Source organism: Ranitomeya variabilis, chromosome 1 (assembly GCF_051348905.1).
Source record: "Ranitomeya variabilis isolate aRanVar5 chromosome 1, aRanVar5.hap1, whole genome shotgun sequence".
Taxonomy (NCBI): Eukaryota; Metazoa; Chordata; class Amphibia; order Anura; family Dendrobatidae; genus Ranitomeya; species Ranitomeya variabilis.
The window spans coordinates 356,991,989-357,018,546 of NC_135232.1; positions in this window are offsets into that span (position 1 = coordinate 356,991,989).

Sequence of the window (26,558 nt, forward strand, 5' to 3'; positions counted from 1 at the left end):
CCCCCCCTTTTTTGATAGCGTGCACAAGCTACACATGTTGTTCCGTGTCATCACTAACAATGATGCCACGCTCACTATAGCAACGGCGCTTACATCCAGTTTGTTAGACCGCGTCTCCATGTGCTCATCAGCTTCAGGTGATCGGGGTTCCACTTTCACCTATCGGGTCTGCGTCCACATATTGGTATTTGCTTAAGATATGTATATAAGCCTGCCTATTTCCCTTCAAACTCATTTCCCCTGATGAAGCTGCTCTTTTAGCAGTGATACGCATGGGCTCGTTCCTCACCCCCCTCTTTCTTTCATTAGGACATCGCATCTATTTGGATTCAATCATGGCCATTTGTGCCTGAGCAGAGTTGGTTACACGGTGACCTCTTGGTAAGTATTTGGGATTTCATGGCTATTTAAGCCTTCACAGTGCTATCCTGTGATAGGACCCTGTCTCAAATATCAGGCTTCATATTTTGGGAATTTTTTCCTTTGTCTTTTTCCTGTATTTGACCGGTAAAATAGGATAAATAGGTCTTATACCTCTCATTGCATTCGGATCATTGTTTGGTATTGTCCCAGAGAATATACATCTTTTCCGGTGGATATTGGTCATTTTCTGCACCCACTAAGGTCCAAATCTGTCTAGGGACACACGTGTGTGTACTTATATATGTATGTATATGCATATGTGTTTATGTATAATTTTTCTGTGTCTATTATTCTGCTTCATCAATATGTTATGATTGACATGGTATGATTTATTAAGGTCATGGTACATATTATACTTGTTATGGGCATAGCTTATTATAGCTGCGTATGTCTCACATGTATGGGCCTTATTTGTAGATCCATTTAAATCGCCTGAGGGGGGTGATGGTTACTGGGTTAGATGTTGTATTTTAAATGTTTTTAAAATTATTGTGTTCAAGGTGAAATAAAGGTTTTTTGAAATTTTATTATAAGGATTTGCACACCATCATTAGTCTAGTCTTCTTCTTTCTTCCCCTTTTGCAGGAAGGTCAGCCAATCATAGTAATGCCACATGTGCTGTTCCGTTTGGCTGGTTTATGTATTGTGTTTTACCATGCTATGCATAGTACCATTCTTCATGCTACTCTGCTGTCACCTAATGGCCTTTTCATGTATAGCAGTCTAATTAATTATTCTCTTATGGGCATGCCTTCCACTTCCTGTTCAGAGGTCACTTCCCTCCCAGCAGCCATTTTATTTTTAGTTTCACTTGGTGTGTGAGAGACACCCTTGAACCGAGCTCAGGAAGACCTCAGTTTTCGACCACTTGCTGTCACACTTTGCTGTAATACTTATGTTGTTTACACCTGCATTCCTGGAGAATTGCTGTATTGCCATCCCCTCACATCCCCTATTAATCAACCACATCTCCATTTGCCTCATGTAGGGACAAAACACCTGTTTATATCCCTATCCATGTACCGTGCCCTTCCTGCTCACATACTGCAGCCCTGCTCTGCTAGAAATCTCCAGCAGCATCACCCCAGATTGCATCATGCATAGATATTCTCTGTATATAATACCACAAAATGGCCGATGAGCATCCCACGCAGCTCCTAGGCGCCGAAGTATAGCAGGCGCAGCCCGAACATGAACATCATGAAGCGTGGGAAGCAGAGCCCACTCCCACAACATACCAAGATGCACGACCAGTACGCTCCCTGAGGCCAACGCTAAAGCCTCTCAAGAACTACCCTTCCACAAGGGACGAGTTAAATGACAACCTGGACGACCTATGGAAGCGAGTTGCCTCCCTCATGTCAAGTGTCCAATGCCACAAAGGTGATGCAGTGAGTTTACAGGACACTATAAGACAGCTAGACATGACCCACAGAAGAAACAAGAGACTGTCCCAAAGATACACTGCCTTCCTAAAAGACTTTAAAATCGATGAAGCCATATCAGAGTTAAGCAAGGCAGATTCCACAGACAGAGAAAGGCTCCAAAGATAAAGCGGACCTCAGTATCGTTCATCTGCAATAAACTAGATCACAAAGGTCAGTTTCATCCAAACACTCTGCTCGGTCATACAAATCATCCTGCTCAAGAACTTCAGCCCTCAGCGACAGAATCCTAGAGGCCCGTTTAAACGCAGAGCGGTCCAAACTAAGACGTTCCTACACAGAAAAGAAAGCAGAAGTCAAGAAAGCAGAGGCAGAAGCAGAGGCAGAAATCATGAGAGCAGTGGCAGAAGCAGAAGCCAGGAAAGCAGAAGCAGAGGCTGGAGCAAAGACTCTTCAAACAGAAGCAGAGGCTCGAGCAAAGATTCTTCAAACAGAAATGGAGGAAGAAATCGCATTAGCCGAAGTAAAAATATTCGAGCAAGCATTGAAGCAAAACCTCAACCCGATTTGCCTACCACCACAGGAATAAGACAACCCAGCTGTTCGTACCATCGACTACGTGCAGAAACAGATACCTGCAGAGCACACCTTCTCCAGCGATGTTCAACCCAACATTGTGGAAACATCCAAGTCAGCCCAAGGTATGGTGCCAGTTTCACCCACAGCCTCCGCAGAAACCCAAGACCAACGACACGGTGTGTCCCCTCAGGAGCAGTCTTCACCTCAAGATGACCACAAGGTGTACTCCAGCCCACCTCCACAGTTCAAGCAGCTGTCATCAGAATGTCCAGAGGTTAAACCACAGCTCAACCCTCCATCAACATCATTCTACCCGGGAACAATTCACAACTTGCACGCCACACGGTTTGTATGCCCAAGGGGCACCACAAGCTAATACGGTAACAAGGAGTGAAGGATTAGACATGTCCGACTTTGACCGGTTCATGGTGAGCAGAGAGCTAATCAACACCAGTCTCTCAAAATTCGATGAACGTACAGAGAACTACAGAGCCTGGAAAGCAACCTTCAAGGCCACTATTGCTGATCTCAACCTATCCATGGAGCAGGAGCTCGACCTCGTGGTAAAATGGTTGGGTCTAGAATCCACAAACCATATCAACAGTCTTAGAACCATCTATGTGGAACAAGCTGAAGCGGGTCTCGCTGCCGCCTGGCAGAGACTCGAAAGAGCCTACGGAAGTGCTGAAGCCATAGAAAAGTCCCTATTCAAGAGTCTGCATAATGTTCCAAGGATCAACCTTAAGGAAGCCCACAAGCTTTTGGACTCAAGTGATCTGCTTATGGAGCTGGAACTTGCTAAAAGAGACCCTCGTCTGTATAGACTGTGATACCTGAACACTGCCCATGGGGTGAACCGAATCGTCTCAAAGCTGCCACACAGTCAGCAAGAAATGTGGGCAATGTGCATATCCAGGTACAAAAGGTCACAAGATGTCACCTTTCCTCTGTTCATTCTGTTCTGCAGCTTCATAGATGAACAGGCACAAATGTGGAACAACTCTAGCCTAGACTTCCTGGAATCTAACACTGCATCTCCAGCAACACCTTCATAAAGGTATGAAAGCATCAATCATAGACGCAAGGACTCGAGGAACAGTATGTCAGAAAGACTAACCTGCCACCACCTGCAGTACCTGCCGATAAACAGTACACTATTTCGTCGAGGGATAAGTCTTTCATTCATGAGTGTCCCATTCACAAAACACCTCAATCATTGAACAAATGTAGAGGCTTCAGGTCCAAAACCATGCAGGAGCGCAAGAAAATCCTCAGGGATATGTTTCAAGTACTGCGCCTCATCAGAACACATGGCTAAGGATTGTAATTCTACCATTAAGTGTGAAGAGTGTCATAGCGACCGACACCCATCAGCCTTGCACCCAACCTCAGCCACCAGCGATCCAGCAGTTGAAGTGACCTCTAGTCCAGCTACAAACCATGGCAGGGAGCCACAGAATCATGCCAAGTCCACCATAGCCGTTTCCTGCTCATGCTCAGAGGTATGTGGGGAGAACCAAAGTGCTAAATACTGTGCCAGGATATGCCAAATCAGAGTCTATCCAGAAGGGCAACCAGAGAAGGCAGTAAAAATGTATGCCATCATTGGCGATCAGAGCAATCAATCCCTAGCTGGGCCTGAGTTCTTTGAAGCCTTTGGAATCAAGGGACCAGCAATGCCCTACACTCTGAATACTTGCTCGGGCTGCATAGAGACTAGCGACAGAAGGGCACAGAGTTGCATTGCTTCTATTAATGTAGAAGTAGAAATACCCCTACCTACGCTAAACTAATGCAATCAAATACCCGACCAAAGGGATGAGATCCCTACCCCGGAAGCTGCATTCCACCAACAACACTTAAAGCACCTAGCCAGCGTTATCCCACCTATGGACACAAACACTGAAATCCTACTTCTGCTCAGCAGAGACAATTTAAAGATGCATAAAGTCTGCCAACAATGTAATGGTCCCAAATATGCCCCCTACACCCAGAGACTCTACTTGGGGTTGGTAGTCCATAGGAAATGTATGCTTGCACCAAACAGGAGTCGATTCCTTTAAGACCTACGTACACCGGGACGGACACACTATTTTCTGAAAACCATGCACTCATCACTATGAGGAGAAAGAGAAACCTCCAGATCCCAAACAGCTGCCTGATGTCATCCCTTCTCCCTATGCAGACGTCTTGGTAAGATCGGTGTTTTGTACCACTAAGGATGGCAACAAAGTAGCCCCTTCAATGGATGACAAGGAATTCGTAAAGATAATGGACAATGAGTTCCTCAAGGATGAGACTAATCACAGGGTTTTTCCCCTACCCTTCCGTGCTATCAGGGTAAGGCTCCCAAACAATTGTGAACAAGCTTTGTCCAGATTCTACTCTCTCCAGAAAGCAACAAACTAGAGATGAAAGAACACATTGTCACCTTTATGGGAAAAATATTCCATAATAACCATGCAGAGCCAGTGCCTTCCTTAAAGGAAAATGAGCAGCTCTGTTACTTGCCCTCCTTCATGGAAACCTAAGCAAATTTGAGTTGTCATTGATTCAAGCACCAAACATCAAGGCATATCTCTCAATGAAGTCCTCCTCACAGGTCCTAATCTGACAAACAACTTAGTTGGAGTGTTGATGAGGTTCAGGAAAGAGCCCATTGCCATCACCGCCGACATTGAACAGATGTTCCACTGTTTCATAGTCAGAGAGGACCACAGAAATTTCCTCAGGTTCCTGTGGTACAAGGACAATGACCCCAGCAAAGTGATGGTGGAGTATCGCATGAGGGTGCACGTGCTTGGGAACAGCCCTTCGCCCGCTGTGGCAACTTATGGCCTGCGGAGAACCGCATTAGAAGGAGAGTCCGATTATGAAACAGACACCAGAGACTTTGTAGAGAAAGACTTCTACGTAGATGATGGACTAAAATCTCTACCCACAGAATAATAATAACAATAATAATAGTAAATAGTTTTTATATAGCGCTAACATATTCTGCAGCGCTTTACAGTTTTGCACACATTATCATCACTGTCCCCGAAGGGGCTCACAATCTAAGAAGAAGCGACAATCGACCTACTTAAGAGGACCCAAGGTATGCTGTAACGAGCTAAGCTTAGACTGCACAAAATTGCTTCAAGCAGCCTGGCTGTCATGAGAGCCTTTGAGTCAAGTGACTGCACCAGGATTCAAGGACATAGACCGTCCACCCATGCAGAGAAGCTTAGGCCTAAGGTGGAACCTGTCAGCCAACGCCTTCAGTTTCCAAATCAACTGTGCAGATAAACCATTCACTAAACGTGGTGTCCTGTCAGTGGAAAATAGCTTATATGATCCACTGTGATTCATAGCACCAATTACCATACAAGGTAAATCCCTTCTGAGACAGCTTTCTGAAACCATCAAGGACTGGAATGCCCCACTCCCTCCTGATCAGGAACCAAAATGGAAAACCTGGAAGCAGTCTTTGTGTGCTTTGGATGAAATCCACATACCGAGATGCTATGCCAGAATCTCGCTACAAGCAACAGGACGGAACTCCATGTGTTCTCGGATGCATCCACGGAGGCCATTGCAGCTGTTGCCTACCTGAAGGTTGTGGTTCCGATAATCGAGATCATGTTGGGTTCCTTTTCGGCAAGGCTAAGTTGGCTCCCAATCCTGACCACACTATTCCCATGCTTGAACTCTGTGTGACTGTACTTGCGGTAGAACTCGCAGGCTTTATACAGCATGAGCTGGACACCCACATAGATGACGTATGATACTACAGTGACAGTAAGGTCGTTTTAGGTTACATCTACAATCAAACAAGATGCTTCTACGTGTATGTCAGTAACCACATCAAGAGAGTAAGGAGGTCTTCCAAAACTAAACAGTGGCTCTATATCCCATCTGAACTTAATCTAGCTGACCATGCCACTAGACCTATGTCTATAAGTTCTTTTGCTAACTCTTCTTGGCTTTCAGGTCCGAAGTTCCTGCTGGAACAGAAGGGGAGTGAATGTTTCCAGGAAGCCTTCAGCATCCAGGATCTGGATAATGATCCAGAAGTCCGCTCTGAGGTCAGTGGTCCGGTCACAAACACTATACCAACCTCCAGCCTCAGTTGCTAGCCCTTTGAACGCTTCTCCAATTAGATGAAACTCGTCAAGACTATTGCAAGGTTAGACCACATTGCGAGATCTTATCACAACTCACATGGAGACAAAGACTGTCATGGTTGGCACATCTGTCATAAACCGCTCTCTGCTGAGGACATTTCTCACTTCGAGCCTCTCATATTATGCTATGTCCAGCAGAGCGTATTCAATACTGAATGGGAATGCTTAAACCACAAACAACAGATCCCTCTGAAAAGCCCCATTGCCAATTTGAATCCAGTAATGGACAGCTTTGGTTTGCTGAGGGTAGGTGGTCAATTAGATCGAGCTAAACTAGGGGTTTCAGAGCAACATCCTTGCATCATTCCCAGTAAACATCACATCACTGATCTACTGATCCAGTACTTTCATGAAAAGACCGAACACCAAGGCAGGCAGGTCACAGAGGGCAAGTTACGGTCTGCAGGACTTTGGATCATAGGTATGAAAAGACATGTAGCAGGATCACTACATCGCTGTATGCAATGTCACAAAACCAGAGAAAAACAGGTGCATCAACAAATGGCTGACCTGCCATCTGACAAACTAAGTGCCAAACCGCCTTTCACCTACGTTGGCCTAGACGTCTTTGGGCCATGGATGGTATCTGCACGGAGAACTCGAGGCGGTGACGCCAACAGCATACGTTGGGCCGTACTATTCACTTGCATGAGTTTCTGTGCTGATAACATAGAGGTGAAAGAATCTATGGACACATACAGCCTGATCAATGCTCTTCGGCGGTTTCTAGTAATCAGAGGACGTGTGAAACAGTTGAGATCTGACCGCGGAAGAAACTTCATCGGTTCATGTCGAGAGTTGAATATTGACATCAAGCCAATTGATGATCAACTGGCAGAAATAGGTTGCACCTGGATCTTCAATCCTCTGCATAGTTCTCACATGGGAGGTTCCTGGGAAAGGATGAACGGGATCTCACGCAACATCTTGAACTCTATGCTTATGGACATAAACTCTTCAAGACTTTACACATGGGACCTTGGTTACTCTTCTGGCTGAAGTTTCTGCCATGATCAACTCAAGACTTCTTGTCCCAGTGTCAATGGATCCCGAAATTCCGACCATTCTTACGCAAGCTACTCTTCTCACCCAAAAGACAGGGAAACCGCTAACAGTGGAGAGTTCACACACACAAACATCTTCCAGAAGCAGTGGAAACACACGCAATACCTCACCAATTACTTCTGGAACAGGTGGAGAAAGGAATATCTCATGATTCTGCAAGGAAGAAGGAAATGGCAACAAAGTAAACTGAACTTGAAAGAAGGAGACATTGTGTTAATGAAGGAGCAACAAGCTCAAGGGATCAACTGGCCTATGGGAATCATTACAAAAGGCTTTCCCTAGTCAAGATGGTAAGTTCCGGAAGGTGGAGCTGAAGGTCCTTAGGAAAGGTGAGCCTAAGACATTTCAGATGCCAATCCACGAGCTCGTATTGATACTACCGATCGAGGACATTCTGGTAGGATAAATGATGAACAAAAAATTGCACTAGTACTTTGTCCATTGGCTTGCAGTTGGGTCGAAGATAGTTTGGCCTAGTTCAGCTTCTCTGATCCGAAGATGGGTATCTTATGGATAGCGTCAGGAACTGACTTAAAGACATTCATCTATCTCATTTTGAAGTTATTATTATTGCATGCATGTTTTTTGTTTCAAAGCACTAATATAGTGAAATCCCTTATGGAATTTCAGATGCGGAGTGTGCTGTTCGGTTTGGCTGGTTTATGTATTGTGTTTTACCATGTTATGCATAGTACCATTCTTCATGTTACTCTGCTGTCACCTAATGGCCTTTTCATGTATAGCAGTCTGTAATTAATTATTCTCTTATGGGTGTGCCTTCCACTTCCTGTTCAGAGGTCAATTCCCTCCCAGCAGACATTTCATTTCTAGTTTCACTTGCTGTGTGAGAGACATCCCTGAACCGAGCTCAGGAAGGCATCAGTTTTCGACCACTTGCTGTCACACTTTGCTGTATCACTTATGTTGTTTACACCTACATTCCTGGACAATTACTGTATTGCCAATCATACACTGTATGTCCAGATTTCTAAAATAAGCAAGTCTGGACTGCACAATCCTTGGTATGCATCATCTCTCCGGATGCTGAACAGCATCGGTTCTGTCTGCTCTACATTGCGGAAATAGAGGTAGGAATCACTCACATCCCCTATTAATCAACCACATCTCCATTCGCCTCATGTGGGGACAGAACACCACACCCAAGATGGCGCCGGCATTAATGCAACTGGCAAGCCAGCCCAGCATGTTCATTGGATGCAAATAATGCACCAAACTAGCTGGGTGGGTTACTCACTATACCGAGGCGAATACCTAATTACTAGCCGAGTAAAGAGTAGCCCGAATACTGTACTATTAGTGCGAGTAACGAATGCCGAATGTAGTCGCTAATTGTAATGCTTGATTCAATACAGTACATGTAATTCAGTAAAGTTTTATAAATATTTAGGGATGTGGATGACTCAAATGTGTTTTGATAAAGACATAATGTGCTGTTGTATTACATATAGTGAAAGGATAAGGATTAGGTATAAGACATAGAATAAGGGTTTAGCTTTGCATATAAGATAGGACTGGGAACAGTGCAGTGATGGACACAATAGATTCAGGAAGGATATAGTATAGGAACAGTTAAAGTGTTTGGGAACAGCCCCAATTTGGGAGCTGCAGAGTAAGGGTACCGTCTCACAGTGGCACTTTGATCGCTACAACGGCACGATCCATGACGTTCCAGCGATATCCATACGATATCGCTGTGTCTGACACGCAGCAGCGATCAGGGACCCCGCTGAGAATCGTATGTCGTAGCAGATCGTTTGGAACTTTCTTTCGTCGCTGGATCTCCCGCTGTCATCGTTGGATCGGTGTGTGTGACACCGATCCAACGATGCGTTCGCTTGTATCCAGGGTAAACATCGGGTTACTAAGCGCAGGGCCGCGCTTATTAACCCGATGTTTACCCTGGTTACCATCGTAAATGTAAAAAACAACAAACAGTACATACTCACATTCCGGTGTCCGTCAGGTCCCTTGCCGTCTGCTTCCCGCACTGACTGACTGCCGGCCGTAAAGTGAAAGCACAGCACAGCGGTGACGTAACCGCTGTGCTCTGCTTTCACTTTACGGACGGCAGTCAGTCAGTGCGGGAAGCAGACGGCAAGGGACCTGACGGACACCGGAATGTGAGTATGTACTGTTTGTTTTTTTTTACATTTACGATGGTAACAAGGGTAAACATCGGGTTACTAAGCGCGGCCCTGCGCTTAGTAACCCGATGTTTACCCTGGTTACCCGGGGACCTCGGCATCGTTGGTCGCTGGAGAGCTGTCTGTGTGACAGCTCCCCAGCGACCACACAATGACTTACCAACGATCACAGCCAGGTCGTATCGCTGGTCGTGATCATTTGTAAATCGTTTTGTGTAACGGTACCCTTAGTTAATAAGAAGAACACTGATTTATATTAGATGAGAAGATTAGATAAAAGTGTAGAGAGCAGAAGTTCAAGGTCAGAGGGCTGGAGAGCATGATAGATTACGGACCGTTTGGTCAGCATGAGACCTGTAGTGACAAACTTCAGTGGAAGTTCCCTATGGCCCAAACTAGTCATGGAGGAGCATGCATTATTCTCTTCTCACAAGAGGAAGCCAAATGGGAAACCATGTACGAAGGTCAGGATGAGAATCATGGTAGCTACTGATCTGGGTGGAGTATCCCAGGGGCCAGAGATGCCAGCGAGGTGAGGTATAGCTCAGGCTGGAAGTAAGGTAGCTACGATAACATATTGTGCTGTAATTGAACATGGATTTCTCAGTAAAGTTAAACTGTTTGAAAGGGACAAAGTGTCTCCTGTTGACTGTGTGGCTGTTCCTGGATCCGGAATCGATCAGACAGTGGAGGCATTCAGCTAAAATGTGAGTGTTATACAACTCACACAGCGCACAAGGGAAACAGACACTATTTACTTGTGGGGTGCCAGGGTGTTGCCCATGACTTCTGCCCTGATCATCTTACACACACACACACACACACACTACATATTTTATTTTGATATTTCCAAAATAAGTTTGGATTTAAAATAAAAAGAGTAAACCAGTTTTTCTAGCTTTGTTTTTATCTTTGGCATGAGCGAGCATACATGTATAAACATACAACACAACAGAAAGATACAACAATGCCCACAGTGATATTGTTCTTTATGGGTGAGCAGATCATTCACGCCTAATAATTGTTCTTGGGAAAACAGCTGCACAATCTGGAATTGATTTTCCTGGGGGTTTTAGGCACAAATAGGGTCACCTGTTGCATATCACTATTTAAGTCTATTAATATTTAAAAACAGGAAAATAAGAAATGAACAGCTGCTGAATTATACTGATAAACAGGAGGGATGCATTTTACTAATATACAGTTTACTGTATCTTTGTTTTCTACTGAAAATGACATTACTGTTGTTGACCAAAATGTAAGTATGTTTTTTTTTTACCATATCTGCTAATTTTATCAGTGATCAAAAGCCCTTTAACTCCTTTCTGATGTTGAACATGATAGTACGCCCACGTCGGAATCCCTCTCTTTGATGTGAGCTCCGGCACTGAGCCCGGTGGTCGGCGCTCATAGAAAGTGAGCATTTCTGCTACATATAGGTGATCTGATCCTTGCCTGTATGTAGCAGAGCCAATCAAAGTAGTGCAACTTCTAGTCTCCCTCTATTAAAGCATGCAAAAAGAAAAAAAAATGTTTTTAAAGATATTACTATTTTTTTTTAATATAAAAGCTCAAATCACCCCCTTTCACCCCATTCAAAATGAAACAATAAAAAAATCAAGTATACACATATTATGTATTGCCTCGTTCAGAATCGCACAGTCCATCAATATAAAAAAAAAATAACCCGATCGCTAAACGGCGTAATGAGAAAAAAATTAAAAACGTCAGAGTTACATTTTTTTTGGACGCCGCTAAAATGCAATAATGGGCAATCGAAAGATCGTATCTAAACAAAAATGGTATCAATAAAAACGTCAGCACGGCAAGCAAAATATAAGCCCAAGATCACGAAAAATGGAGATGCCACAGGTTTCAGAGAATGGCTCTTTTTTTCTTTTCAACAAAGTTTTGAATTTTTTTTTCACCACTTAAATAAAAAAGAAACTAGACATGTTTTGTCTATCAACTCGTAATGACCTGGAGAATCACAACGGCAGGTCAGTTTTAGCATTTAGTGAATATGGTAAAAAAACAACAACTGTGGGATTGCACTTTTATTGCAATTTCACCACACTTGAAATTTTTTTGCCCGTTTTCCAGTACATGTTATGTTAAAACTAATAGTGTTGTTCAAAAGTACAACTAGGCCAGCAAAAAAGAAGCCTTCTCATAGCCATTTTGACTGGAAAATAAAAAAGTTATGGCTCTGGGGAAAAGGGGAGCAAAAAACGAAAACGTAAAAACTAGTGATGAGCGAACGTGTTCACTCGAACCTGGTGTTCGATCGGACATTAGGGCGTTCGAAGGTGTTCGGTATTCGGCCGAACATCTCGCGGTACTCGAGTGAAATCTCGTTTTTGTTTTTCTCATTTTTGGCGGTTTTTCAAGGAGCCAATCATGTTAGGTGAGCCTTCTAAGCTACTAGCATGACGTAGGGACATGTACAAGACGAGAGCAGTGAGTGGCTGGCCAGATCAGGTGACCTGACCAGCCAATAGACTGCTTTCATTATGTTCGGTGCTTTCAGCCATTTGCAGTGTGAAAGAGCATAGGGACAGACGTGCTGGGGGGACTGGGAATTGATAGGGACTAGAGCAGGGACAAAGACCAGAATTAATCAGGCAGGCAGGGTGCAGAAATCAACAGCCCTTGTCAGGGCTAATCTACGTTTACTACTACTAGTCCTCTCTTGTATTTGCTGGCTAGCTGTGTGGCAGCTGGGACCAGGAGTGCAGCGGCCGCCATCTTAGCTGCGCACTCACTGTCTCAGTGCCAAGTCTCAATCTCAGTCTCCAAGTCAATCTTTATAGGCATTAGGCATTAGGCAGGGATCGTGTGTGCATTAGGCTGGGCTTTATAGTGCGGCGTCCGCCATTTTGGGCGAACGCCGCACTATTAGAATAACGGCTGCTGGATGTTCCTCAGACTCCATTTAGCCTCCAGCACACGCTGTCTGTAACCTCATTTGTGCTGCTGTCTGGGACTTGTAGTGCCTCAGACTCCAGCACACGCTGTAACCTCATTTGTGCTGCTGTCTGGGACTTGTAGTGCCTCAGACTCCAGCACACGCTGTAACCTCATTTGTGCTGCTGTCTGGGACTTGTAGTGCCTCAGACTCCGTAGAGTGGTACAGCACACGCTGTCACCTCATTTAATAATAATAATATTAATTAATAACAATAATTAATAAATTAAAAAAGGAAATATTTGCGGCCTAAAAATAAAACCGCATAAGATATAAAAATGCATTTTTGAGTGAAACAGATATACCACACCTGGCCCAAAAATATTTGTTTAGCGTACACATAAGCGCAGTGTACAGAATACGCAATTCTGCCACATATATAGTATATATATATAGTATAGAATACCCTACATTCTAATCTAAGGTTTTGTGTGTCCAAAAAACCGCATTAGATAAAAATTGCATTTTTATAGCACGCCATATCTAATAGTTAAAGAAATAAAGGGTATTTGATGTGAAGAAATACCACAAATATAAACACAGTTTTATATCTGTTACTGGTACCCAAGTTTTGTGGTTCAAAAATACGCTCTGTATTTAGTGACTAGGCCTGTTGCCAGATTTGTGCACGCCATATCTAATAGTTAAAGAAATAAAGGGTATTTGATGTGAAGAAATACCACAAATATAAACACAGTTTTATATCTGTTACTGGTACCCAAGTTTTGTGGTTCAAAAATACGCTCTGTATTTAGTGACTAGGCCTGTTGCCAGATTTGTGCACGCCATATCTAATAGTTAAAGAAATAAAGGGTATTTGATGTGAAGAAATACCACAAATATAAACACAGTTTTATATCTGTTACTGGTACCCAAGTTTTGTGGTTCAAAAATAAGCTCTGTATTTAGTGACTAGGCCTGTTGCCAGATTTGTGCACGCCATATCTAATAGTTAAAGAAATAAAGGGTATTTGATGTGAAGAAATACCACAAATATAAACACAGTTTTATATCTGTTACTGGTACCCAAGTTTTGTGGTTCAAAAATACGCTCTGTATTTAGTGACTAGGCCTGTTGCCAGATTTGTGCACGCCATATCTAATAGTTAAAGAAATAAAGGGTATTTGATGTGAAGAAATACCACAAATATAAACACAGTTTTATATCTGTTACTGGTACCCAAGTTTTGTGGTTCAAAAATACGCTCTGTATTTAGTGACTAGGCCTGTTGCCAGATTTGTGCACGCCATATCTAATAGTTAAAGAAATAAAGGGTATTTGATGTGAAGAAATACCACAAATATAAACACAGTTTTATATCTGTTACTGGTACCCAAGTTTTGTGGTTCAAAAATACGCTCTGTATTTAGTGACTAGGCCTGTTGCCAGTTTTGTGCACGCCATATCTAATAGTTAAAGAAATAAAGGGTATTTGATGTGAAGAAATACCACAAATATAAACACAGTTTTATATCTGTTACTGGTACCCAAGTTTTGTGGTTCAAAAATACGCTCTGTATTTAGTGACTAGGCCTGTTGCCAGTTTTGTGCACGCCATATCTAATAGTTACATAAAGAAGGGGTATTTGATCTGAAGAAATACCACAAATATAAAACACAGTTTTATATCTGTTACTGATACACATCAGTTTGCTGTAAACCAAGGTTTGGTTGCATAAAATACGCTCTTTACCAAATAGTCCTTTTTGCAACACGCAATATATCCTCTGTTTGGACAAATAGAGTGTATTTCACCTTCATAACTAGCTTTTCTAGCATAACCTTTACAATGGTGAACCCCAGGGGTAAGGGACGAGGACGAGGACGTGGTCGTGGGCGTCAAAGTGAGGTTGCAGGCAGAGGCCGTAGTCCTGGGCAGGGTGACACAGTACCTGCTTCTGATGGAGCACTGGAACGCCGCAGAGTACCCTTTTCTAGCTTCCTGTCCCAATTTACAGTGTCACGTGGCACACCCCTATTGGATCCCCAGCAGTGCGAACAGGTGATCAACTGGATAGCGGATAATGCATCCAGTAGTTTATCCACCGCCCAGTCTTCCACGCAGTCCACCAACGCTAGCCAAGGGAGTGGACCTCAGGATCTTTCAGCTCAACCTCCTCCCGCCCAGCCTGGCCCCTCCTTGGAAATTAGTGATTCAAATCCTGCATACTCCCAGGAACTGTTTTCCCAACCCTTCCTAGATTCACAAAGCACTGCTGAGCAGCAACCTGACCAGTGGGTCTGTCCCGATGCCCAAAATAGAGAGCTTTCCCAGTCTGTGGGTGATGAAAGTGGGGATTTACAAATAGTCTGTGGAGAGGTGTCTGAGGATGAGACACGGGTGTCAGACAGTGAGGTGCTTGTCAGTGCAGTAATTCCCAGGGGGGAGCAGGCTGATGAATGGGAGGAGGAGGAGCCGGTGGATGATGAGGTGACTGACCCCAGCTGGGTTGTTAGGCCTAGTCAAGAGAGTGCTTCGGAGGGGGAGGTGTCATGATTCTCAATGGCGAGAGAACATAGCCCAGCATATATGAGAACTAGCTCTTGGAAGATGGAAACTATACTGACCATGAACTAAACCTGCCGCACAACTAGAAGTGGCCGGGTAGCATGCCTACGTTTTTTTATCCCTAGATGCCCAGCGCCAGCCGGAGAACTACCTAATCCTAGCAGAGGAAAAGACAGTCCTGGCTCACCTCTAGAGAAATTTTCCCAAAAGGCAGACAGAGGCCCCCACATATATTGGCGGTGATTTTAGATGAAATGACAAACGTAGTATGAAAATAGGTTTAGCAAAATCGAGGTCCGCTTACTAGATAGCATGAAGACAGAAAGGGCACTTTCATGGTCAGCAGAAAACCCTATCAAAACACCATCCAGAAATTACTTTAAGACTCTAGCATTAACTCATAACACCAGAGTGGCAATTTCCGCTCACAAGAGCTTTCCAGACACAGTAACGAAACAGCAGCTGTGAACAGGAACAAAATGCAAAAACACACAAGGACAAAAGTCCAACTTAGCTGGGAGTTGTCTAGTAGCAGGAACATGCACAGAAAGGCTACTGATTACATTGTTGACCGGCATGAAACTGACAGAGGAGCAAGGTTATATAGCGACTCCCACATCCTGATAGGAGCAGGTGAACAGAGGGGATGATGCACACAAGTTAAATTCCACAAGTGGCCACCGGGGGAGCCCAGAATCCAATTTCACAACAGTACCCCCCCCTCAAGGAGGGGGCACCGAACCCTCACCAGAACCACCAGGGCGATCAGGATGAGCCCTATGAAAGGCACGGACAAGATCGGAGGCATGAACATCAGAGGCAGTGACCCAAGAATTATCCTCCTGACCGTATCCCTTCCATTTGACCAGATACTGGAGTTTCCGTCTGGAAACACGAGAGTCCAAGATCTTTTCCACAACGTACTCCAACTCACCCTCAACCAACACCGGAGCAGGAGGCTCAACGGAAGGCACAGCTGGTACCTCATACCTGCGCAACAATGACCGATGAAAAACATTATGAATCGAAAAGGATGCAGGGAGGTCCAAACGGAAGTACACAGGGTTAAGAATCTCCAATATCTTGTACGGGCCGATGAACCGAGGCTTAAACGTAGGAGAAGAAACCCTCATAGGGACAAAACGAGAAGACAACCACACCAAGTCCCCAACACAAAGCCGAGGACCAACACGACGACGGCGGTTGGCAAAAAGCTGAGTCTTCTCCTGGGACAACTTCAAATTGTCCACCACCTGCCCCCAAATCTGATGCAACCTCTCCACCACAGCATCCACTCCAGGACAATCCGAAGATTCCACTTGACTGGAGGAAAATCGAGGATGAAACCCCGAATTACAGAAAAACGGGGACACCAAGGTGGCAGAGCTGGCCCGATTATTGAGGGCGAACTCCGCCAAAGGCAAAAAAGCAACCCAATCATCCTGATCCGCAGACACAAAACACCTCAAATATGTCTCCAAGGTCTGATTAGTCCGCTCGGTCTGGCCATTAGTCTGAGGATGGAAAGCAGACGAAAAAGACAAATCTATGCCCATCCTAGCACAGAATGCCCGCCAAAATCTAGACACGAATTGGGTCCCTCTGTCAGAAACGATATTCTCCGGAATACCATGCAAACGAACAACATTTTGAAAAAACAGAGGAACCAACTCGGAAGAAGAAGGCAACTTAGGCAAGGGAACCAGATGGACCATCTTAGAGAAACGGTCACACACCACCCAGATGACAGACATCTTCTGAGAAACAGGCAGATCCGAAATAAAATCCATCGAGATGTGCGTCCAAGGCCTCTTCGGGATAGGCAAGGGTAACAACAATCCACTAGCCCGAGAACAACAAGGCTTGGCCCGAGCACAAACGTCACAAGACTGCACAAAGCCTCGCACATCTCGTGACAGGGAAGGCCACCAGAAGGACCTTGCCACCAAATCCCTGGTACCAAAGATTCCAGGATGACCTGCCAACGCAGAAGAATGAACCTCAGAGATGACTCTACTGGTCCAATCATCAGGAACAAACAGTCTACCAGGTGGGCAACGATCAGGTCTATCCGCCTGAAACTCCTGCAAGGCCCGCCGCAGGTCTGGAGAAACGGCAGACAATATCACTCCATCTTTAAGGATACCTGTAGGCTCAGAATTACCAGGGAAGTCAGGCTCAAAACTCCTAGAAAGGGCATCTGCCTTAACATTCTTAGAACCCGGTAGATAAGACACCACAAAATTAAACCGAGAGAAAAACAACGACCAGCGCGCTTGTCTAGGATTCAGGCGCCTGGCAGACTCAAGGTAAATTAAATTTTTGTGGTCAGTCAATACCACCACCTGATGTCTGGCCCCCTCAAGCCAGTGACGCCACTCCTCAAAAGCCCACTTCATGGCCAAAAGCTCCCGATTCCCAATATCATAATTCCTCTCGGCGGGCGAAAATTTACGGGAAAAAAAAGCACAAGGTCTCATCACGGAGCAGTCGGAACTTCTCTGCGACAACACCGCCCCAGCTCCGATTTCAGAAGCGTCGACCTCAACCTGAAAAGGAAGAGCAACATCAGGCTAACGCAACACTGGGGCGAAAGAAAAGCGGCGCTTGAGCTCCCGAAAGGCCTCCACCGCATCAGGGGACCAATCAGCAACATCAGCACCCTTCTTAGTCAAATCAGTCAATGGTTTTACAACATCAGAAAAACCAGCAATAAATCGACGATAAAAGTTAGCAAAGCCCAAAAATTTCTGAAGACTCTTAAGAGAAGAGGGTTGCGTCCAATCACCAATAGCCTGAACCTTGACAGGATCCATCTCGATGGAAGAGGGGGAAAAAATGTATCCCAAGAAGGAAATCTTCTGAACCCCAAAAACACACTTAGAACCCTTCACACACAAGGAATTAGACCGCAAAACCTGAAAAACCCTCCTGACCTGCTGGACATGAGAGTCCCAGTCATCCGAAAAAATCAGAATATCATCCAGATACACAATCATAAATTTATCCAAATAATCGCGGAAAATGTCATGCATAAAGGACTGGAAGACTGAAGGGGCATTTGAAAGACCAAAAGGCATCACCAAATACTCAAAATGGCCCTCGGGCGTATTAAATGCGGTTTTCCACTCATCCCCCCGCTTGATTCGCACCAAATTATACGCCCCACGGAGATCAATCTTAGAGAACCACTTGGCCCCCTTTATACGAGCAAACAAATCAGTAAGCAGTGGTAACGGATATTGATATTTAACCGTGATTTTATTCAAAAGTCGATAATCAATACACGGCCTCAAAGAGCCGTCTTTCTTAGACACAAAGAAAAAACCGGCTCCTAAGGGAGATGACGAAGGACGAATATGTCCCTTTTCCAAGGACTCCTTTATATATTCTCGCATAGCAGCGTGTTCAGGCACAGACAGATTAAATAAACGACCCTTAGGGTATTTACTACCCGGAATCAAGTCTATGGCACAATCGCACTCCCGGTGCGGAGGTAGTGAACCAACCTTGGGTTCTTCAAAAACGTCACGAAAGTCAGACAAGAATTCAGGAATCTCCGAGGGAATAGATGATGAAATGGAAACCAAAGGTACGTCCCCATGAGTTCCTTTACATCCCCAGCTTAACACAGACATAGCTCTCCAGTCGAGGACTGGGTTATGAGATTGCAGCCATGGCAATCCCAGCACCAAAACATCATGTAGATTATACAGCACCAGAAAGCGAATAACCTCCTGGTGATCCGGATTAACACGCATAGTCACTTGTGTCCAGTATTGTGGTTTATTACTAGCCAATGGGGTGGAGTCAATCCCTTTCAGAGGTATCGGAGCCTCCAATGGCTCCAAATCATACCCACAGCGTTTGGCAAAGGACCAATCCATAAGACTCAAAGCAGCGCCAGAGTCGACATAGGCGTCCGCGGTAATAGATGACAAAGAACAAATCAGGGTCACAGATAGAATAAACTTAGACTGTAAAGTGCTAATTGAAACAGACTTGTCAGGCTTCTTAGTACGCTTAAAGCATGCTGATATAACATGAGTTGAATCACCACAATAGAAGCACAACCCATTTTTTCGTCTAAAATTCTGCCGCTCGCTTCTGGACAGAATTCTATCACATTGCATATTTTCTGGCGTTTTCTCAGTAGACACCGCCAAATGGTGCACAGGTTTGCGCTCCCGCAGACGCCTATCGATCTGAATAGCCATCGTCATGGACTCATTCAGACTCGCAGGCACAGGGAACCCCACCATAACATCCTTAATGGCATCAGAGAGACCTTCTCTGAAAATCGCCACCAGGGCGCACTCATTCCACTGAGTAAGCACAGACCATTTGCGGAATTTTTGGCAGTATATTTCAGCTTCATCTTGCCCCTGAGACAAGGACATCAAGGCCTTTTCCGCCTGAAGCTCTAAATGAGGTTCCTCATAAAGCAACCCCAAGGCCAGAAAAAACGCATCCACATTGAGCAACGCAGGATCCCCTGGTGCCAATGCAAAAGCCCAGTCTTGAGGGTCGCCCCGGAGCAAGGAAATTACAATCCTGACCTGCTGTGCAGGGTCTCCGGCAGAGCGAGACTTCAGGGACAAAAACAATTTGCAATTATTTTTAAAATTTTGAAAGTGAGATCTATTCCCCGAGAAGAATTCAGGCAAAGGAATTCTAGGCTCAGACATAGGTGCATGAACAACAAAATCTTGCAAATTTTGTACCTTTGTGGCGAGATTATTCAAACCTGTAGCTACACTCTGAAGATCCATTTGAAACAGGTGAACACAGAGCCATTCAAGGATTAGAAGGAGAGGAAGAGAGGAAGGCTGCAGTATAGGCAGACTAGCAAGTGATTCAATTAAGAGCACACTCAGAACTAGAGGGGAAAAAAAAAAAAAAAAAAAAAAAATTGTAGCAGACTTCTTTTTTCTCTCCTTTCTCAGCCAGTAATTTAACCCTTTTTTGGGCCGGTCAAACTGTCATGATTCTCAATGGCGAGAGAACATAGCCCAGCATATATGAGAACTAGCTCTTGGAAGATGGAAACTATACTGACCATGAACTAAACCTGCCGCACAACTAGAAGTGGCCGGGTAGCATGCCTACGTTTTTTTATCCCTAGATGCCCAGCGCCAGCCGGAGAACTACCTAATCCTAGCAGAGGAAAAGACAGTCCTGGCTCACCTCTAGAGAAATTTTCCCAAAAGGCAGACAGAGGCCCCCACATATATTGGCGGTGATTTTAGATGAAATGACAAACGTAGTATGAAAATAGGTTTAGCAAAATCGAGGTCCGCTTACTAGATAGCATGAAGACAGAAAGGGCACTTTCATGGTCAGCAGAAAACCCTATCAAAACACCATCCAGAAATTACTTTAAGACTCTAGCATTAACTCATAACACCAGAGTGGCAATTTCCGCTCACAAGAGCTTTCCAGACACAGTAACGAAACAGCAGCTGTGAACAGGAACAAAATGCAAAAACACACAAGGACAAAAGTCCAACTTAGCTGGGAGTTGTCTAGTAGCAGGAACATGCACAGAAAGGCTACTGATTACATTGTTGACCGGCATGAAACTGACAGAGGAGCAAGGTTATATAGCGACTCCCACATCCTGATAGGAGCAGGTGAACAGAGGGGATGATGCACACAAGTTAAATTCCACAAGTGGCCACCGGGGGAGCCCAGAATCCAATTTCACAACAGGGAGGCAAGTGTAACATCAGAAAACGTTGCAAGAGGTAGACGTGCGACCAGAGGGAGAGGCAGGGCCAGAGTAATTTCATCAGACAGAGGTTCAACAAGTGAACCAGTTTGGTCGAGGCCTCGGTGTTCTAAAGTCTGGAGCTTCTTTAAAGAAAGTGAGGAGGACCGACGGACTGTGTTGTGCAACCTGTGCCACACCAAGCTCAGTAGGGGAGCCACCACTAGCAACCTAAGCACTACCAGCATGCGCAGGCATATGAGTGCTAAACACCCAACTCATTGGAATCAAGGCCGTTCACCTCCTTCTGGTCGCACCGCTGCTCCTTCCCCTGTGTCACATGCTGGCTCTGCCAGTAACTCCCCAGCCCAGGAGCCCGGCACCAGCGACTCCCGCCATGCAACCACCCCTGCACCTTCACCATCCCCCCCACAATCCACCAATGTGTCCCAGCGCAGTGTTCAGCTGTCTTTGCATGAAACATTTGAGCGCAAGCGCAAATATGCCTCCACCCACCCACATGCACAGGCCTTAAATGTCCACGTCTCCAAACTCCTGAGTTTGGAGATGCTGCCCTACAGGCTGGTGGAGACGGAGGCATTCCGCAACCTGATGGCGGTGGCTGCCCCTCGCTACTCCGTCCCAAGCCGCCACTATTTTTCTCGATGTGCCGTCCCAGCACTACACCAGCACGTGTCTCAGAACATCAACCGTGCCCTGACCAACGCGGTTACAGAAAAGGTCCACTTAACCACGGACACGTGGACCAGTGCTGGGGGGCAGGGACACTATATCTCCCTGACGGCACATTGGATTAATTTGGTTGAGGCTGGGACAGAGTCTAAACCGGGGTCAGCTCATGTGTTGCCCACACCCAGGATTGCGGGGCCTACCTCGGTGACTGTTTCCCAGGATTACTATACTTCTCCCCCCTCCTCCTCCTCCTCCTCCTCCTCCTCCACAAACACCACTTGTAAATTTCCATCCGTGGACACGCCACCTTCAGTCGGCAGCTGCAGTCGCAGCAGGACCGCAGTGGGCAAGCGCCAGTAGGCGGTGCTAAAACTGCTGAGCTTAGGTGACAAGAGGCACACTGCCCAGGAGCTGTTACAGGGCATGACGGCTCAGACGGATCTTTGGCTGGCGCCGCTGAACCTGAAAGCAGGCATGGTCGTGTGTGACAACGGGCGTAATCTGGTGGCGGCTCTGCAACTGGGCAGACTCACACACGTTCCATGCCTTGCCCACGTGTTCAATCTGGTGGTTCAGCGGTTCCTTAAGACCTACCCCAATCTGTCAGATTTGCTCACCAAGGTGAGACGCATCTGTGCCCATTTCCGCAAATCCACCACTGATGCTGCCACCCTGAGGGCAGTGCAACGGCGCTTACAACTGCCAGCTCACCGACTGTTGTGCGACGTGCCAACGAGATGGAATTCCACCCTACACATGTTAAACAGGGTTTACCAGCAGCGCAGAGCCATTGTAGACTGTCAGATGACCACTTCCACCAGAACCGGTAGTCAAGTTAGTCAGCTTCCTCAAATCTACAATGAGGAGTGGACGTGGATGTCTGATATATCTAAGGTGTTAAGCCACTTTGACGAGTCAACACTGATGGTCAGCGGGGATGACGCCATAATCAGCGTCACCATCCCGCTGCTTTGTCTGCTGAAAAAATCATTGCTCAGCATGAAGTCTGAGGCGCATCGATTGTCACAGGAGATGGGGGAAGAAGAGTTGACTGAGAGCCAGAACACCAGCCAGTCTGTTTCTCAGAGTGTAACTGAGGAGGGGGAGGAGGAAGATGAGGATGAAGAGGAGGAGACTGTGGGCGAGACTGAAGACGGTACCCATTCCCTCTTCTCAGTTCAGCGTGTTTGGGCTGAGGAGGAGGAGTTGGAGGAGGAGGAGGAGGAGGAAATGGAGAGTCGGCCTGTTGTGGAGGGGGAATTCTTACGTGTTGGGACTCTGGCGCACATGGCTGACTTCATGTTAGGCTGCCTTTCCCGTGACCCTCGCGTGAGAAAAATATTTTCCACCAGCGATTACTGGGTGTTCACCCTCTTGGACCCCCGGTACAAGCACAACTTTTCCACTCTAATTCCTATAGAGGAAAGGAGTATGAGACTGCATCAATACCAACTGGCCCTGGTGCACAAGCTGAAAATAGCCTTCCCATCTGACACCGCTAGCGGCAGAGGACGTGGTTCTGAGGGCCAACAAGCGAGGGAGAGGAGGGGAGCAGGCAGCTTGTCAAGCGCTGGCAGAGGATCAATCTCCAAGGCCTTTGCCAGTTTTATGTCACCCATGCAAGAGTATGCCACCAATCCACAGTCTAGACAGAGTAGAGGCGAGATTTACAGAAAGATGGTGAAGGACTACCTAGGTGACCATACCAACGTCCTGCATGATCACTCTGCTCCATACAACTACTGGGTTTCAAAGCTGGACACGTGGCCAGAACTGGCACTGTACGCCTTGGAGGTGCTGGCTTGCCCTGCCGCTAGCGTGTTGTCAGAGCGGGTCTTCAGTGCAGCTGGTGGCATCATCACCGATAAGCGTACATGCCTGTCAACTGACAGCGCTGACAGGCTGACGCTTATCAAGATGAATAAAGCATGGATTTCTACAGATTTCCACTCGCCACCGTGTTAAAGCAGCTCAAACTGAAGTCTGTCATGTCACCGTGCCACTCTCCGTGCTGACGCTGCTGACGCCTCCACATGCTGGGTCTTCGCTACCTCCAAACTATGTAATTGTGCCACTCTGTGGCCTCAATGTGTAAGGAATGATGCTGCTGCCGCCTCCTCAAGGGTCCGTCACCGTGCCACTCTCCGTGCTGACGCCTCCACATGCTGGGTCTTCGCTACCTCCAAACTATGTAATTGTGCCACTCTGTGGCCTCAATGTGTAAGGATTAAGGAATGATGCTGCTGCCGCCTCCTCAAGGGTCCGTCACCGTGCCACTCTCCGTGCTGACGCCTCCACATGCTGGGTCTTCGCTACCTCCAAACTATGTAATTGTGCCACTCTGTGGCCTCAATGTGTAAGGAATGATGCTGCTGCCGCCTCCTCAAGGGTCCGTCACTGTGCCGCTCTCCGGCCTGATGCTGCCTCCGCATGCCGTGCCCATAGCTGCCATGCTGTGTCAGGCTCAATTTCGGTGTGTTTCACCTGCTACCTCATCAAAGTGGGTCACTCTGTCACCACAAAGCTGTTGGCCATAATTTGGCGTAATGGTGCATTTGGGCAGCCTCAGAGGCAACTATGCATGCTGCCCCTGCTGTTTCCTGTCCATTCCAGTGTTGTTTCCATCATTTTCTGAGCTTCCCAGGTTTTTAGGCGACCTTCCCTGTGCAGAGCTTTGGTCCCGCTGAAAAATGTTCGAGTCTCCCATTGACTACAATGGGGTTCGTTATTCGAAACGAACACTCGAACATCGGGAGATGTTCGACTCGAACAACGAGCACCCGAACATTTTAGTGTTCGCTCATCACTAGTAAAAACAGAAAACCTCTGGTCATTGAAGGGTTAAATGTTTGAATAATTGCATGAAAATTAAAATAAAAAACGAAATAAAAAACAAAATGTAATAACGTATTTTTTTCACAATATAGCTTTAAAGAAAATTGAATCCCAAGAGAAGTCGTCTGATGTTAATATTCCTGATGCGTAACTATTTTAGTAACAATGTGATAAGAACAAGCCGCAAGTGATATTAACAGTTTCATTTCACAAAATATATTCAAGATCAGTGATAACAGGGACATTTTCTTTATAAATCCTTTGAACATGTTATCTAAACTAGAAATCTGAAAGGGGATTGAAGCTTGAACAGGACAATTGCATATTCCAGGTGCCTTCTGGGAAAAGCGAAGAGTCTCCCTCAGCAAGAAGATCGTTGGGTACAGCCGGGACCAGCTGCTTGGAAAGCATTGCCAAACCTGGGATTGAAGCTTGAAGAGGACAGTTTGTATATTCTAGGTGCCTTCTGTGAAAAGCAAAGAGTCTCCCTTAGCAAGAAGATCGTTGAGTACATCTGGGACCAGCTGCTTGGAAAGCATCGCCAAACCAGGGATTGAAGCTTGAAGAGGTAATTTTGCATATTCCAGGTGCCTTCTGGAAAAAGCGAAGAGTCTCCCTCAGCAAGAAGATGGTTGGGTACAGCCGGCGACAGCTGATTGGAAAGCATCGCCAAACCATGTGCCTTACGGCATGCACATTTTTACCTCTAGTACATTATTGCAAGAAAACTTGGCTGATTGAGTAGATTACACAAGAAGGAAAACACACAGCAAGTCAGCAGGATCTAGGAGCAACATGGCAGATGTGACAACTGATATGGTGAGCTGCAACATGTGCTACATGTTCACAGATCGACCAGAAGAAGAAACCAACTTCACCTGCCAGAAGTTTAGACTACTGTCCCTTTTAGAAGAAAAGGTGTGGGGTCTGGAAGAAAGAATTGCAATTTTGAAACTCAAAGAAAATGAAGACTTCCTAGACAGAACAGAAGCATCTCTACTTGTCATAGAAGGTGAAGAAAGTGTCAGAGAACCTCCAAAAGTAGACAAATGAAAGAATGCGACCAAAAGAAGCAAGAAGAACATGGAGACATCACCAACCACACAACTAAGAAACTGATACCAAGGCCTTGTAGAGGATGAAGATAGCACATCTAAGGATGAGGCACTACCAGCAAGCAAAGAAGAAAAGGGCACGCAGCAAAATCCAGAACTGACAACAAAAGTACAGCCCAAAAGCGAAGAAGAGTGGTAGTGGTGGGAGACTCACTACCGAGAGACACAGAAGCAGCCATCTGCATACCGGACATAACCACAAGAGAAGTATGCTGCCTCCTAGGTGCAAGACGATGGTGCAGTCAACAAAGATTCGGATTCCTGGACCACGGTGTCAATTACCTGTACGACGGACTCCTCGCCAGAGACAGACTACACCTCATCAAACCTGGGAAAAACACATTCGCCAGAAGACTCGTTATACTCATCAGGAGGGCGTTAAACTAGAAGAAGAGGGGACGGGAAAAAAACATTAGACTCGAACATGAAGTCAGATAGGATACTAATGAAGGATATGAGATGCAGCCAAGAAGACCCAAGACAACATACTCAGAAGGGTGGTAAGAAATTTTCTAAAACAATCCACAGGGAGGAGACTGGAACAAAACAAAATTATCTAAACTGCATGCTCGCAAACGCCAGAAGCCTGACAAACAAGATGGAAGAACTAGAAGCAGAAATATCTACAGGAAACTATGAAATAGTGGGAATGACTGAGACATGGTTAGATGAAAGCTATGACTGTGCAGTTAACTTACATGATTACAGTCTGTTTAGAAAGGATCATAAAAATCGGAGCGGAGGAGGGGTTTGTCTTTATGTAAAGTCTTGTCTAAAGTCTATTTTAAGGGAGGATATTAGCATAGGGAATGAGGATGTCGAGTCAATATGGGTCGAAATTACTGATGAGTGAGTGTACTTGTTTCTCGGGTGACCTCCGATTATTTGTTAGTGTTCGGAGATTAAGTTTTCATCGTGGCAGCTTAATGATTTACAGCTACTAG